We start from the raw sequence: 13,716 nt of genomic DNA, 5'->3' as shown, positions 1-13,716 counted from the left end.
AAAATATTATGCGACATTATTTTGGAGGCCATGTTTATTAATTATATCTGCTTTAAAGGGGGATATTGCGAAGATTATTGAAATTATATAAAATATGTTTTATTACTTTATCCGATCGAACGAAAAATTGTGCTGTCACGGTATCGCGTGCAAACAGGAAGAGGAGAGAAGGGAGGGAGGCTCGGAAAATCGACGGTGGCGAAGGTTCGAAGAGTGTGGAAGTTCAATAAACGAACCTATTCAGCACTTATCTCGCACAACTTGTAGACACATCGAGTCGCACAATACGGTCCGCTGTTTCTATGGGGGAGGGCACATAGGTGCCGGTCTCTCGGCGGGTACAGCGGGTCCCAATGGGTGCACGTATGCGCGAAGCTCTTCCTCGCTTGCCTCCTCTATTCATTCGTAGAACCGGCGGAATGCTCGTTCCGCGATATAAACCGAAGTCGGGGTTCTCAACTCGCGAGGAAAGCAAACAGTTTTAACAAATAATGAATAAACATAAGGGAAATCTCGAATTTCAGGTTGACTCCCACCCAATTCGTCCACCTTGTCGTGACAGACTTGCTTAAAACCACAAAACATCTGTCTACATTGTAGTTGACGATTTTATAGTCATTAATTTGATAAACATCGTTTATTTAATATTTTCCGGCGGGTTTGCAAGTTTCACAGTTACGAGCGGATATCCATTTTGGCTCGGACGCCGTAGACCCACGTACACAGACAGAGGGTTAATTACGCGTGATTATAATTAGACTTAATGACTCGCGTGAACACATCCGGAAGATTCGTCCGCTATCTCCGCAGGAATGAAGTGACGGTGTCATTAGCGGCGGTCGGATCGTGTATAACGCCGCGAGAAATGGCCATCCCTGACGGAGCGCGTCCGTGTGCCGCTTCCGAGAGCGCGGCTGTGGAAGTGCGTGCCCCGCGCGATTCGCCCGCGATACGCACTATTATCGCTAATGTATGCGGCTCGCGTGCACGCGAACTTACACCAGCGAAGTCGGTTATCAATCATCGTTGAAGAAGGGGAATACGTGCCAACAATGTCGAACAATGGGTATTCCCAGTCTGTACCGTGCACAATATCGACGTTGCTCGCTCGCCGCGAATTCAGCAAGTGTTTTCGAATGTTGTCGGCGCGTAAGCTTTTTGCAACGGCGGGACGTTTGTTTTGCCCGTTAGTATTCAAACGCATTGGAAATTACGTTTGTATCTCTTTTTCTTTTCTTTTTTTTTAATTCTATTTCCTCGCTTCTTTCTCCGTTCCTCTCGCCGCGTTGTAAAATACGCTCAGACGCGAAGGATAAAATTTCCGCACTCGCAGCGAGATAATTTAATTTGCCTTTGCGGTCGACGATGTCGGCGTGGGAGAGAGAGGAAGAAAGAGAGAGAAAAAAATAGTCGTTTGTGGCGCACCGCGCGCGCCACCTTCGAGTGGCGTAATTTCTGCAATACACGAGAAACGAATTTTTTTGAAAGTCGTCTTTCCGCCGTACGCAATCGGAATCATTTGTACGGCTCGGACGCGTTTCCGCGTGTTTTCGACCCACCCCGCGAGCGCAAGCTGTCGGCGAAAATCATTTCGGGGGGGAACGTTTGACGCTGGAAATTGGCGAGGTGTCCCGATACACAGGCCCGATAAGGTTCTCACAAATGCGCCTTTTGCCGCGCGGTTCTAAAAGAGCCACGCGGTACGTTAGCGTAATCGATATTACCATCTACCACGATTCGCCATTAACGTAATTACGGGCCTCCATCGTAAAGCCAGGCACAGACCAACGTTGATCAAATTTCCAATATTCGAAACATTATACCTTCCGATCGGATTACCGTGTCGCGTAGATTTGGAATTACGAGAATTGATTTGCTAACGAATAGATTCGCCTGCAGGTATCCATTTTGGAAATATGCAATGGTCGCTGGTCAAGCTTGCCTGGGAAATTGAGTTTTGTTTAGAATCGCGTCAAAGGGAGAGAGCCACGCGCATAACGTAAATGGTTAACAGTTATTGAATCAAAAATTTCAAAGTTCATCCTCGTAACAGGAATGAAAGAAGGGTAAAACGTGAAATTTGTAAAATGAGTTTTAATTGGACGTTCCTCCGGGGCGTTCTTTCTCCTGGAAAATGAAGGAAAGTAATTTTGATTTCGTTGCGGCGAGACACCTAACCGCCGGCCATAAAGATTCACCTCGCAAACAAAAGTTCCTTCGTGTAAGTCCGAATCTCTCCGTGGGAAAAGTCTCGCCGCATCATTTCGGTCCTGCAACCCCCGTTTCGATGCGAACGCCGTAAATTTAGCTACGTAAATCTCATTTGCAAAATTGTGCAAATGTCACGGTTGCAGGGAGCGCATTTGCGGACTTTATCGAATTATCGAGCGACGTAGTTTGTCACCTGAGAGAGTTTTGTTATATAATAAAATTAAATACGAACGATATTCGAGTCGTGCACGACGAAATTCGAGAAATCACGCTTACGACACTATATACGTTCGACGGACGGATTGCGTGTGCGGGTGACGCAGCAAGTGAAACCCCCTGTAATCTTGGAATCTGGATTTACGTGCTACGGATTTCGCGGCCACCGGGGTGACCGCAAGGCGTGAAGAATCGCTCCTTAAATTCGCGTCGACGAACGGAAGGGGTGGAACGATCGTTCTTTGTCCGCTTTCGCTGCATCGCCCTTTCCCCTCTTTCCCCGCGCCATTAATTAACGCTGGATTAATAACGGTAATGTAACCACACCTGCCGCACGCACGTTTAAAGCGTGATGCATGATTTCGGAGCTTCCCCCCCCCCGCGCTCTATTCTCACGTAGATTTATCTGCGAAAAAACAGTGCTCCGATGGGGGTCGAGAACAACGTGGATGCGTTGCGGAGCGTACCTATTACCGTGAGTCACGCATCAAGGCGGTGTGCGAAAAGAAGAATACCTACAGCAGACATAGGAAAGTATAACGGTCTGGGATTCTATCTGGCGGACGATACCTATTTATTGATTCGCTTAAAAGCACGGCCGCGTGCCTATGCCTGTATATTTAGATCGTGCTATTCTCCACTTAGAACCATTTATTTTTCTTTTAACGTGTCGTCGGGGAGGGAAAAAAAACGAGAGCGCACGGGATACCGGGGTGGCAGGCGACTTTAAGGTCACGCGATATTGTCGATACGTGTATTGCGCGCGTGAGACAACGGCGAGGTGATGGCCGACACGAGGGTCGATGCGATAATATTGGTCGTTTTACTCTTTATCGACACAAATTGCATCGTCATTACCCGCCGTAATGTTGTCATTTGCGGCGAAGCTCGACAGCTTGTAAGTGCATTTTGTATTCCGCACGGTGAAAATTTCCACGTCGCGTAACGACTTACGTTTTCCACGTAGGTCGTTCCATTTCCATCGTCACTTCCCGATAGGTTCCTTCAATTCCTTTCAATAAGGAAAGACGGACGTGGAATTCATCGAGGAATATTAATTTAGTGAGAAAGAAATACGCGGCTAGCGATATTCTTTGTATCTCTCTCTTTTTTTATAGCCTTATTGTTCTATTAACATTCGGTAATGATCTCATTACTAAGGACGTTTATAGCTATCGTTTTTAAACGAAAAAGACCCGGACGCGACCTTCCTTCAGCCAATAGAGCGTGATATATCGTCCAAGTTTTAATGAAGGCTATCTAATTCCGCCATCTGCGCGGGATAAAAATTAAAACTTGTACCGAAACGTCAGGACGGCTATAATCGAATTGTCGTGGAAAAGTTTCAGCTTTCGCGCCGTAACCAGATTTATTTCGCGGAATATCCGTGACTAAGGGCGCCGATATATGATTCAATTTAATATCCGATATCCAATTTAAATCGTAACGTACATACGGATTAAAACGAACATATTGCCTGCGAAAAATTGCGTTCCCTGCCCGCCGACGGCCCCGGCCGCCGCGCCGCGGCGGGCAACACACTCGTGACTGTTTACGAAAGGAAAAAGGAGAAAGAACGCCAAAAGCTTGTTATCGCCGTGCAACCGAGTTCGTGATTAATTCGCGCCGTAAATGATACGCCGCGCTTTTTAAAAACATAATCTGCGAACCCTCTGCGCCGCGCGCTCCGGATTTCGTGCTTGTCGTAGCTTTTGAAAGACACCTACGGCGAGCTTAACGCGAGCTGCACTCCACACGGAAGGGGGGGTGGGGGCTATTTTATTTGCGCGTGACACGGTTTTATCGCGAATAAGATTACCGGCAACAGTAATTATTCGGATACTACCTGTCTTCCGTTTTTTTTGCCCAGTTTCTTCATATCACCAGAGCGTTTTCCCAGTTTTCCAGGCAAATTTTTCAGGACGCGTTTCAATTTCCTGGCAATGAGGCGCGAGATACGCGGGAATCTCGAATCTGCCTGCTATACAACTTCACGGTTGTTTATGCGTCTGGGTCAAAGCGTCAAAATACATGGAAACGTTCCTGGTAGGCGGTGTTTGAACGGCGCGAAGTTTTGGCGAAATCGTTATGTCGGTAAGTCAAACAGCGACCGAGCACGAAGCCGTCGGGTCGTGGTTGGGCGAAGTTGGCGATGGTCCCAGCTTACGTTTTCGCTGATAGAGATAGAGATAGGCGGGTGGGTAGATATGTATTACACGCGGAAGAGAGAGGAACGGAGAAGGAGAGACAGAGAAAGAGAGAGAGAGGGAAGCGAAATGCGAAGCGACGAGGATCCGAAGCCAGATTCTAGGACCGCGCTTAGTAAGAGACTCTGACGTGGTGGTTAATTAACTCGCTATACTGCGGCAAGCTACGTGGGATTGACTTGTCTGCAGCAATTAACGCTCCCGTAGTTTCCGCAAAAATAGCTTTTCGCAGCGTGCAATTTATGGCGCGCTCACGTGCGCGACTGCGCGACACTCGATAGATCATCCGCGAGTCATCGCGGGTAACAGGATACCATGGACAAGCGGTAGGGAAATTTTAACGTAAAACCATTTAGGATGAAATTTCGAGTGTTGCCGGTCAACCGACGAACGCTGGTCGATTAGTAAATCGGCTAGCTGATGTCTGGTCGACAGAATTAGAAGTGACTGAAATGGTGCCAACCCGTCCTTTTTGGTTTGAGCACCGTCACCGACGGTGTCAGATTGTCATTATCTTTCACTGTGAATTATTGTTTGGCCAAGACGGTAACGCGGCCCGTTCAGATTTCATATGGCATCGTAGACAAAACACCGATCGTTTTCGAGAACAGCAGTTAATAATATTGAAAGGAGAGCGCGAATTAAAGTGTTAAATTTCACGGATTAAAGTATTAAATATGCAGTAATAGCAGGATAATGGATTACTGACAATGAGTGATGTGTCAAGTTTCATTATCTTGAAGCTTGGAGTTTATTGTATTTGATCCTGATACTTTTTATGATATTCATATATCGATTTTATTGTATCAAAACAGCGCGTGTTGTCCATGAAACGTATAAAAGCAACGTATAAAGAAAGGCAGAGTGTAAGTAGAGGGTCAGACAAACGAGTCGATTAATTAATCAGGAGACGCCCAGCAGATGCTTGCGATACCGTGGAGACGCAAGACCGCGAGAAAGGCTGAAGAGGAAAGAGAGCAAACGAAAGTGGCGGCAGTCGCAATAAGCGTAATATTTATACAGTTCAGTCTCGGTACATACATCTCGGAAATATTCGAATCAGTTACACTAATTAACGAGAAATGCATAAAAATAAGTTTTCTTTGTTTTTTTGTCATTTTTTCGTAATTATTGCGTTGACATGGATTTTAAAATTAATTATTTAAAAGTTTTAATTTTAAGTCCGAAAAATGATCGGGACTCAATCTGAATCGACGGTCATGGTTCGAACAAATGTTGATAAAAAGGAATACGTTTGTTCTAAATTTATGAATATTATGAGGAACATTAATATGGCGATGAAAATAAAAAGGAGTACATTTTTGTATTCACGATAGGATCTCCAAAAAATCGGGGAATTTTTTGCCGCTTCGGTTTTGTTGAAATACGCCACTGGGCTGCGGCAATTTGAGCCTCTAACGCCGACGTAGCGAGGTTCTTAGCGAGCAAGAGAGCGTCATTACTTAATTTAGATTAATTTCAGTTCCCCTTGCTTCTGACTCGTCGCTGGCGCAACTCAGCCGTCTCGCAAACGTTTCTCGAAAAATTTACAAAGCGACTGACGCGCCGCAGAGAATAATATCAAGACGTTTCATTTGACGATTCGTGACGAATGTCCGTAATATGGTAACGTCATTCGGTACGTAGAGATTTTTCCAATAACTCATTGTTTCAGTTAAATTACAAGACGTAATGTTAATTTAACTCAACGGCCGGGTAAAGGCCTTGAAATTTGTATGCACGCACATCCATCTTCATATGCGGCGTATAAAGCATCGATATTTCATCGGCTATAAATATCATCGGCGAACACACACCGGCATCCGTTGTGACGCTTAGCGCGTTAAATAAAAGAACATACGCAGGAAACGGACATCCGATAAATCGTTGAATGTTGAAACCTGTCAGTGGAAAGATGCGCGGGCCAGATATTTCTTAACGTTAACGCGTCCTAAATTTTACGCTCTCGCATATGACGCTACAATTACATACGCGGGTTTGTTGCTATTGCGCGGTCGCGGGACGATTTACGTGACAGACATTGTGGTAAAATATAATCCAGTCCAAGAGTTTAGTGGATATAAACCTGTCCTCTTCCCTTCCTCCAACAAGGAATGTACTGAATGTGACGATAAAGTGACCAGGCGTGTATGATATAGAGCGAATATCTCATTCCACTGTATGTACAACATACCGGTTAAGACAAGTCTCGTTCTCGAATTCAGGTTCACGGTTACCCGATCTGGATAACCGATAACGCTGAGTCCAGTCGACTCGCCTAATCGCTCGCGTTTCGCTTCGATTACTTTCGCTGAAGCAAGCACGCGACTCGAACGGTATCATTATGTTCTAAGCTTACTTTCGCTCGAAATGATTACCTATATTATTCCCCTGACGAATTAATTAATGGAAATTCTTTAAAAATATCTTTATAACGCTGTAAACAATTAGGTATTAACATATCTATTTTTTTTAAATTTTTGTTGTTGCATTTTTACGAATACGTTGAAAGCACTGTTTTTAATAAAAATTGTTGTTGCATTTTTATAAATACATTGAAAGTACTGTTTCTGATAAAAATTTGCATTAAATTGCGTATATTTATACTAAAAGAATATTTATCTTTAAAGGATATTTGTATATCAAATTCCAAAAATTATTAACGTTGTTTAGTTACAGATTTAAATCTCTATTTTATTTGATAAATCCACGTACGTTGCACACTGCGATGAAACGTTTATTTTGTATGTATATATGTGACGTATATCTTGTGTAGAAATAGACGGTAGAAACTCTACGCGACTTTACGGTCTCGCTAAACGGGTGATTGATTTATAATCATCTAGTTAAGATAGATTTTTCCGGGACCGGCCGCGTGAGAAGTGTAATCGCTCGCTCGGGTAAGCATTTCTAGCTGTTCCTCCAAATGATGAACGGCGCCAGTTGTGCCAAGTGAGTGTCGCCTACATTAAGACAATTCGCGCGATTGCAGGGGTGTTCGTCAAGTTTCAAGACTTCTCCGTCTTCTCCGTGATTCTCAAAGAAATTCCAAACAAAGTCCCAGTCACGAGAGAATCCTTATGGTTTCCATAAAGTTTTCGCGCCGATAACGCTTTAGAACGTAATAGTGCACAACAATTTGGGATTAAGCTGGAGTTATGCGTAAAGACGAAAGTCAGAATCCTAAGATCGGACGAACTCTTGTCCGGGATTCAGTAGCGACGTGGACAACGCGTTGCAGCGGGGTAACCGAGACCCATAAGTCTTCGTCGAGACTTTACGGCGGCGCGAAAAGGCTTCTTGGTCAAACGGCGGCCGCGATAAATCTTAATTCGCACGTTGAAACGCGGCATTTAGCGTTCCACGCCAGGTGAGATATGGCCCACCACTCGCTGTCTCTCTTTTCCGCGTCGCGAGTGCTGTTTTGGGATTTGAAGCTGCAAAATACACCGACGGAAAATTCACGAGAGAGAGAGAGAGAGAGAGAGAGAGAGAGAGAGAGAGAGAGAGAGAGAGAGAGAGAACTCGTATCTCGTATCCTCTCTCTCTCTCCCTCTCTCTCTTCTTCTCATGACCTCATTTGCGTACTTTATTACCGGGCGACATCGATGAAAACGCTTTATTTCCGTTGGATAGCTCGATAGGGTCGAGTAGATTCTCAGCCTTGAATCAGCTGATGATGATATGAGTCACCATTCTATCGACTTTGCTAATGTACGTGAGGATTTAGATTTGCTTGAATTCTCACTAAAGCATTTTATGGTGAATCTCGGGCGATATGCCGATATCTAATGTCAACTTTGAGATATTTTCTGCATTTGTATATTTACTCTTTTAATAAAATTTTAAGAGTTTCCATTAAGACCTAGCCAGAAATGATTAGTCAAATCGAAGTCGATTTGATGTCGATGTGTCAATGATTGGTTGATTGATATTTTTGTCATCTTTGACCTCGTCATTATGAATATTTCTATACACTAAGAGAAAAAAATTTTTTAACGAAATAAATAGGGGAGACGGCCGTCACTATTTTTTCGGTGCCGATTTTTAACAACAAAACAAATAATTTTAGTAAAATGTGGTATACCGTTGTAAAGAATGAACCCTTGGCTACAAAATTTATACGGACATTTTTGGTCTATGTCGCTTTGTTCAACTTGGTATAGAGTGAAAATGACACAGGTGCAAAAATTGAAATGACAAAATTATCGGGGCGGAATCGTCACTCCTTTCTCGGACTGAATTTTAAATGATAATTTATAATTCCGTCCGATCATGAAAAATGATAGGATACATTTTATTAATTATTTTTTAATAGAAAAACCCAAATTTTTCTTCGCTTTAAAGAAGATGTCTTAGAAAACGTTTTATCGAATCAAAATAACAATTATAATAAAAGAAAAAATATATTTTATCTTATTGTTAAATATTTTTCTGGTAGGCGTTACATCTCGTTCTAATAAAATGTATCTGCACAAATATTCATAGAATAAGATGCTGAGAAATTTGTTTATTCAAGATTTGCATGCCCTTTTATTTTTATTCCGGAAATGAGAGCGATGGACGACCTTGAGTGTATAGCGTGATATCGTGGACGGCTCGATAAAATAAAAGATAATTTGAAATAATCGTTGCGCCATTAAAAAAATTAAATTGTGGTTGTTTTCTTCCTAAACGACGATCACGACAGTTCTTTCTAGAACAAACGTTTAATTTACTCATCATATGATGGAATCGACTTCTGCAGCCTTGATAAAATAATAATCGTAAAGTCGTATCGATTAATAGCAGGAAACGAGGATACGTTACAATCGGCTCCGTAACAAATATAAAGCATAATTGCCTTCGACGATGGCGATACATGATAAATATTTCTACGTAAACAGGACGGTAATAACCACATTACGCGAGAAATCGATAAACAATATTTTCACGCTTAGGCGCGAGAAAAAGAAACGTGGCGCGTCATGGAACTTGTATAAATTTCTCTCGCTATATAAGGATATTCCGAGGACAAATCCTAGACTCGAGGACGTCAAATCGAATTAAACCGAATTAGCGATTCGCCAAATATTGAATTATGCTAAATCGGTATTGGCACAATTGAATTTGAATGTGAAGTGAAACGATTCCAGAATTCGTGGTGAACGCGGATTGTCGGGTGACCCAGAATCCAAATCTCCACTCTTCCGCAAGTTCGCAAATCAGCTGACTTTATCGTGATAAATCCGCGATAAAACATTCCCTGTCCGTCCCTGATGCGTCTTTATCCGGTACCACTCTATTCCCGACGATGAATTGGGTTTTCGAGCCGAGAGCAAGCCCAAACAGGGGAAGGTAAGCCGGCGCGCGCTCCCTTCGCTCCTCAGACTTCGCCCAAGGGCTCGTGTATCCCTCGTCGAAATGGAAAGTAACGATCTGACCCCGTCCCAAGAGGGAACGACGAACCCTCCGTCCTGCGGTATCCTACATTTTTAAACGTGGTCTTAAGACCTCTCTCTCTCCCCGCGCTCGTACGTGCCTCCGCGCTGATGCATATAGAGGCCCACGGATGGGGGACGACACGTAGATATATATATATATACAAACCCGTTCACGTGCACGTCCGCTGGTGCACAGGTGAGCGTGCAATCGCTCGCGTCGCGAGTACAGGCGCAAAAGGTGGCTCGTTCTCGTCCTTTGTGCGAGCATGGGATCCTGTGGGTACGTTCCCATGCAAATACACAGGGCCGCACGATCCACCGCTTCCTTTGTCCGGCCCGACGCCAGCCGTCCCGCCATATTCACGTCCATATCGCACCTTCGGAACGCGACTGACGTCTCGAAATACCTGTTGTTCGAGCAGAGAGTATAACTGACACCTCGCGCCGTACGCTTTCTGACAGAAAGCTTCGTCAAGTTAATTCCGAGGCCCATTAGCTTCTCGATATATAACTTTCGGGCTTTTCTTTTGATCACCTCCTCCTCTAGTTCGACGTGTGACATAATTGTACGTATAAATGTTGCAGCGAAGCAATGCTGAGTGATACAGCTATTTATAAATAAACACGTATCACGCTTAAGCACAAGTGACTCGCTTGACAGTTGATAATAATTCAATTTCGTAGAGTCATGTTTACGCAATCTTTACAAAAGTACGCTTCTCTAAGCATTCGCGAGTGTTTTTTGAATCGCGCCTTGCACAATAACGTCGGGATTTCACGTGCGCTTAATGAATGAATTTCACTGATTAGTCGGCTGATACATGATACGGCCGGTTTACGGCCGCTTCTCGCACGATAGAGACGATTTCGTTGTCGAGTTTCGTTTGATGCGCTCTCACGGTTACGATTCGCTTCCCACCTTCTCCGCGTGTGCGCGTCACGTATAATAATCTGCAGAATTACGATGCGCGAGAGATCATAGGTACCACACGTTCAATACTTTCACACTTCGGGAATTAATCCTGACGTGTGCATGACACGTGACGAGACGTGATTGAAACGTTCGGCTCTGAGAGTCAAAAGCGTGATCCGGCAAATTGAAGTAACCGAGGAGTGAAAGTGAAATTGACATTGCTTCATTACACAGAAATGGAAACTCTCATGACGAAATTCTTATCGCGTCGAGATTTTGCGGAACAACAATGACTACACGCGTTACGAGTTTTAGATAAAAAAAAAAGACCTATCTCTCGAATAGGTTGCGTGATGCAACAATTCGGACTACGCGCGATCTATTTCGCCAAAGTATCGAATGTTCCTCGTTGTGCGTGCCGAGGGCGGGAGGAGGGAAGGGGGGAGAGTTAAAACTCCTCTCGATTGCCGACAGATCGAAGCATTTATTCCCGCTTGGATTCTCGAGGGCATCTAATAGGGGCATCGGTCCAAGCCCCTCTCGGGATCCGTTGTCAAAAATACGCAGGTCCGCCGCTAAAAATACCTCCGCGGGCGAAAGTGTATATACAGGGGGCAGGGAAGGGCGGAAGAGGGGGAGGGAGGGGGACCCGGTATCGAGTAACACACATCGCGCATCTCCGAAAAATACTCCCCGGCATTCAAACGTAAAAAGTGAAGCGGCAATCCGGTTTTCTCGCTCGGTCCCGCCGTCCCCCGCTGGCAAACCGACGAGAGGGAGGAGAGAGGGACCGCATCCGGAAAGCTGGTCGTATGAGGAGGACCTTTATGCGCACGGATCGCAGACGGTCGAGGGCCCTTCTCTGCGCCCTTCCCTCCCCGTCCCTTCTTTTCCCTCCTCTGTTCTGGGCAGGCCCTGGCAGGCACTCTCTTCCCTTCACACAACTGCCGTCCGACACAAAGCTTCGTTCTCCGCGATGTACAAGGTCTCTCCCGTTCGTTTCCCCGGACACCCGGTGTCCATCCCCCCCTTCGCCCCCACCGTCTTTTGCCATCCTTCTATGCTCATCTCTCTCGTCGCTTTTTCACGGCGCGTGCTATCCTCGTTTCGCAGACTCGTTTTCTTCCTCGGGGCCCCATTCCGGTGTCTCCCCGCGCCACCCCGTCTCTTACCTTGTCGAGTCACGTATTCTTTTCGCCCGTGTGATCGTCCTGCGCGCGTATATACCGGGTGAGACGCGCGCGCAAAGTGGAATTCCCTCTGCTACGTGTTCTTTGTTCGCGATGGAGAATCGAACGTACCGGAGAGTACCGAGAGTACCGAGATCCGCGGCGCATGGTCGATTTAAATAACAATGAGTAATTCCAAGAGGATTCTAAAGGGAATTATGAAGCCATTATCTATTTTTATATATATGAACATCGAGGAATTGTGTACAATTTTTGTGATATTAAAAGTATACCTTGCGGTCTTTCTTTCGTGGTTTCTTTCAAAGATTAATAGCTGTCTTTGTGTAAGCAACCCATAAAAAGTTCTTTTCACGTGTTTCACCTTTAAATATTACAATAAAAACGACATGAATTCTGGATTATTTTCGGTGGCCATCATGAATAACGCATCGAACACGCGTAATTCTCGCCGGATGCGTCAACTATTTTCGAACGATAGAATATTACTTCGCTGAAAATAAAATCGAAATTTGGATTATGCAAATACAAACAGGATCCGTATTATGCAAATACAGTCAAGATGTGTGCTATGCAAACTCGTATTATGCAAATGCCCTCGGCGGAACATTTATTTCCACTTTCCTAACGGGGCGGGGAAGCATTCTACGCGAGAGTTTACACATTACACCTACAACATTGCGCGACGATTATTTACCGCGCGTTACGACGAATTAAATTGCAACGGGGCGCTCGCGCGTTGCATTTAACGGCCACGTTCATATAACCGCCATTACAAAATCGTTCTGTCGGGGGAGCCGAAGGGTGAATAGCGCGTAATCGTCAACAAATATCGTGGACACCCCGTATACACCCTGGCGCGCCTCCTACGTCGTTCGCCGACACATCGCAGCGGCAGCAACGGCAACGGCAACGGCAACGGCAACGGCAACGGCAACGGCAACGGCAACGGCGGCGGCGACGGCAGCGGCGATACAGCCGGGCAGAGCGACGAAGATGACGTTCACGGCCGCGTGGGAAGCGCGAGCGAGATCGTGGCGGATCGAGCCGCGTCGGCTGTTGCCGGCTGGCGAGCCTCCCCCCTCCCGCCCCGCCCATCCCACGGAAGCCTAAGTTCCCCCTCTACCGCCTGGAGCGTCAGTCGCCCCGCGTCCCTCTACCGAGACGGAGTCGTTGTGTCGCTCCCCACTCGCATAACCCCGCGCCGCACCTGGCCCTCACGTCGCGCACCACACTCGGCTACACGGTGAGTCTGCCCCCCCTTTCCTCCCTTCCTCTCTGCTACATCCTCTCCGTGCCAAACCTTCTCCCGCTCGTCGCCGCGTCTCCAAAGCGCGTTCCCCTCGCGCCTCCTCCTCCCCGCTCGCAGCTCCGTTTTCTCATGGCGCGCCACGATTCGTAGCGAAGTTTTTAACGTCGTCTCTCTTTCTCTCTTTTTTTGTCTTCTATTTTTATCCGTCTCTCTCTCTCTCTCTCTCTCTCTCTGTTTCTTCGTGCGTAATTTACCGCCGGATTCATTGCGCGTACGCGACACGCGTTTTCGTGGTCGCGCGTCACTT

At 45.7% G+C, this 13,716-nt stretch overlaps 1 protein-coding gene across 3 annotated transcripts in view; it reads left to right on the top strand.

Annotated features, from left to right (window-relative positions):
- Heph (polypyrimidine tract-binding protein 1 heph) overlaps positions 1 to 13,716 on the top strand; it is a 393,209-nt gene that overhangs the window by 82,167 nt on the left and 297,326 nt on the right. The window contains exon 1 of one of the 3 annotated variants that reach the window (XM_071776624.1): positions 13,307 to 13,403. The exons of the other annotated variants lie outside the window; for them this stretch is intronic. The gene's annotated coding sequence lies outside the window, so the exon portion shown is untranslated. Of the gene's footprint in view, positions 1 to 13,306; positions 13,404 to 13,716 lie in introns of those variants that run through there. 3 annotated transcript variants of the gene reach the window in all.

This window comes from Temnothorax longispinosus, chromosome 4, assembly GCF_030848805.1.
Source record: "Temnothorax longispinosus isolate EJ_2023e chromosome 4, Tlon_JGU_v1, whole genome shotgun sequence".
NCBI classification, from domain to species: Eukaryota; Metazoa; Arthropoda; class Insecta; order Hymenoptera; family Formicidae; genus Temnothorax; species Temnothorax longispinosus.
Note: the sequence above shows the minus strand (reverse complement) of the source record. Positions and strands in the feature narration are given on the sequence as shown.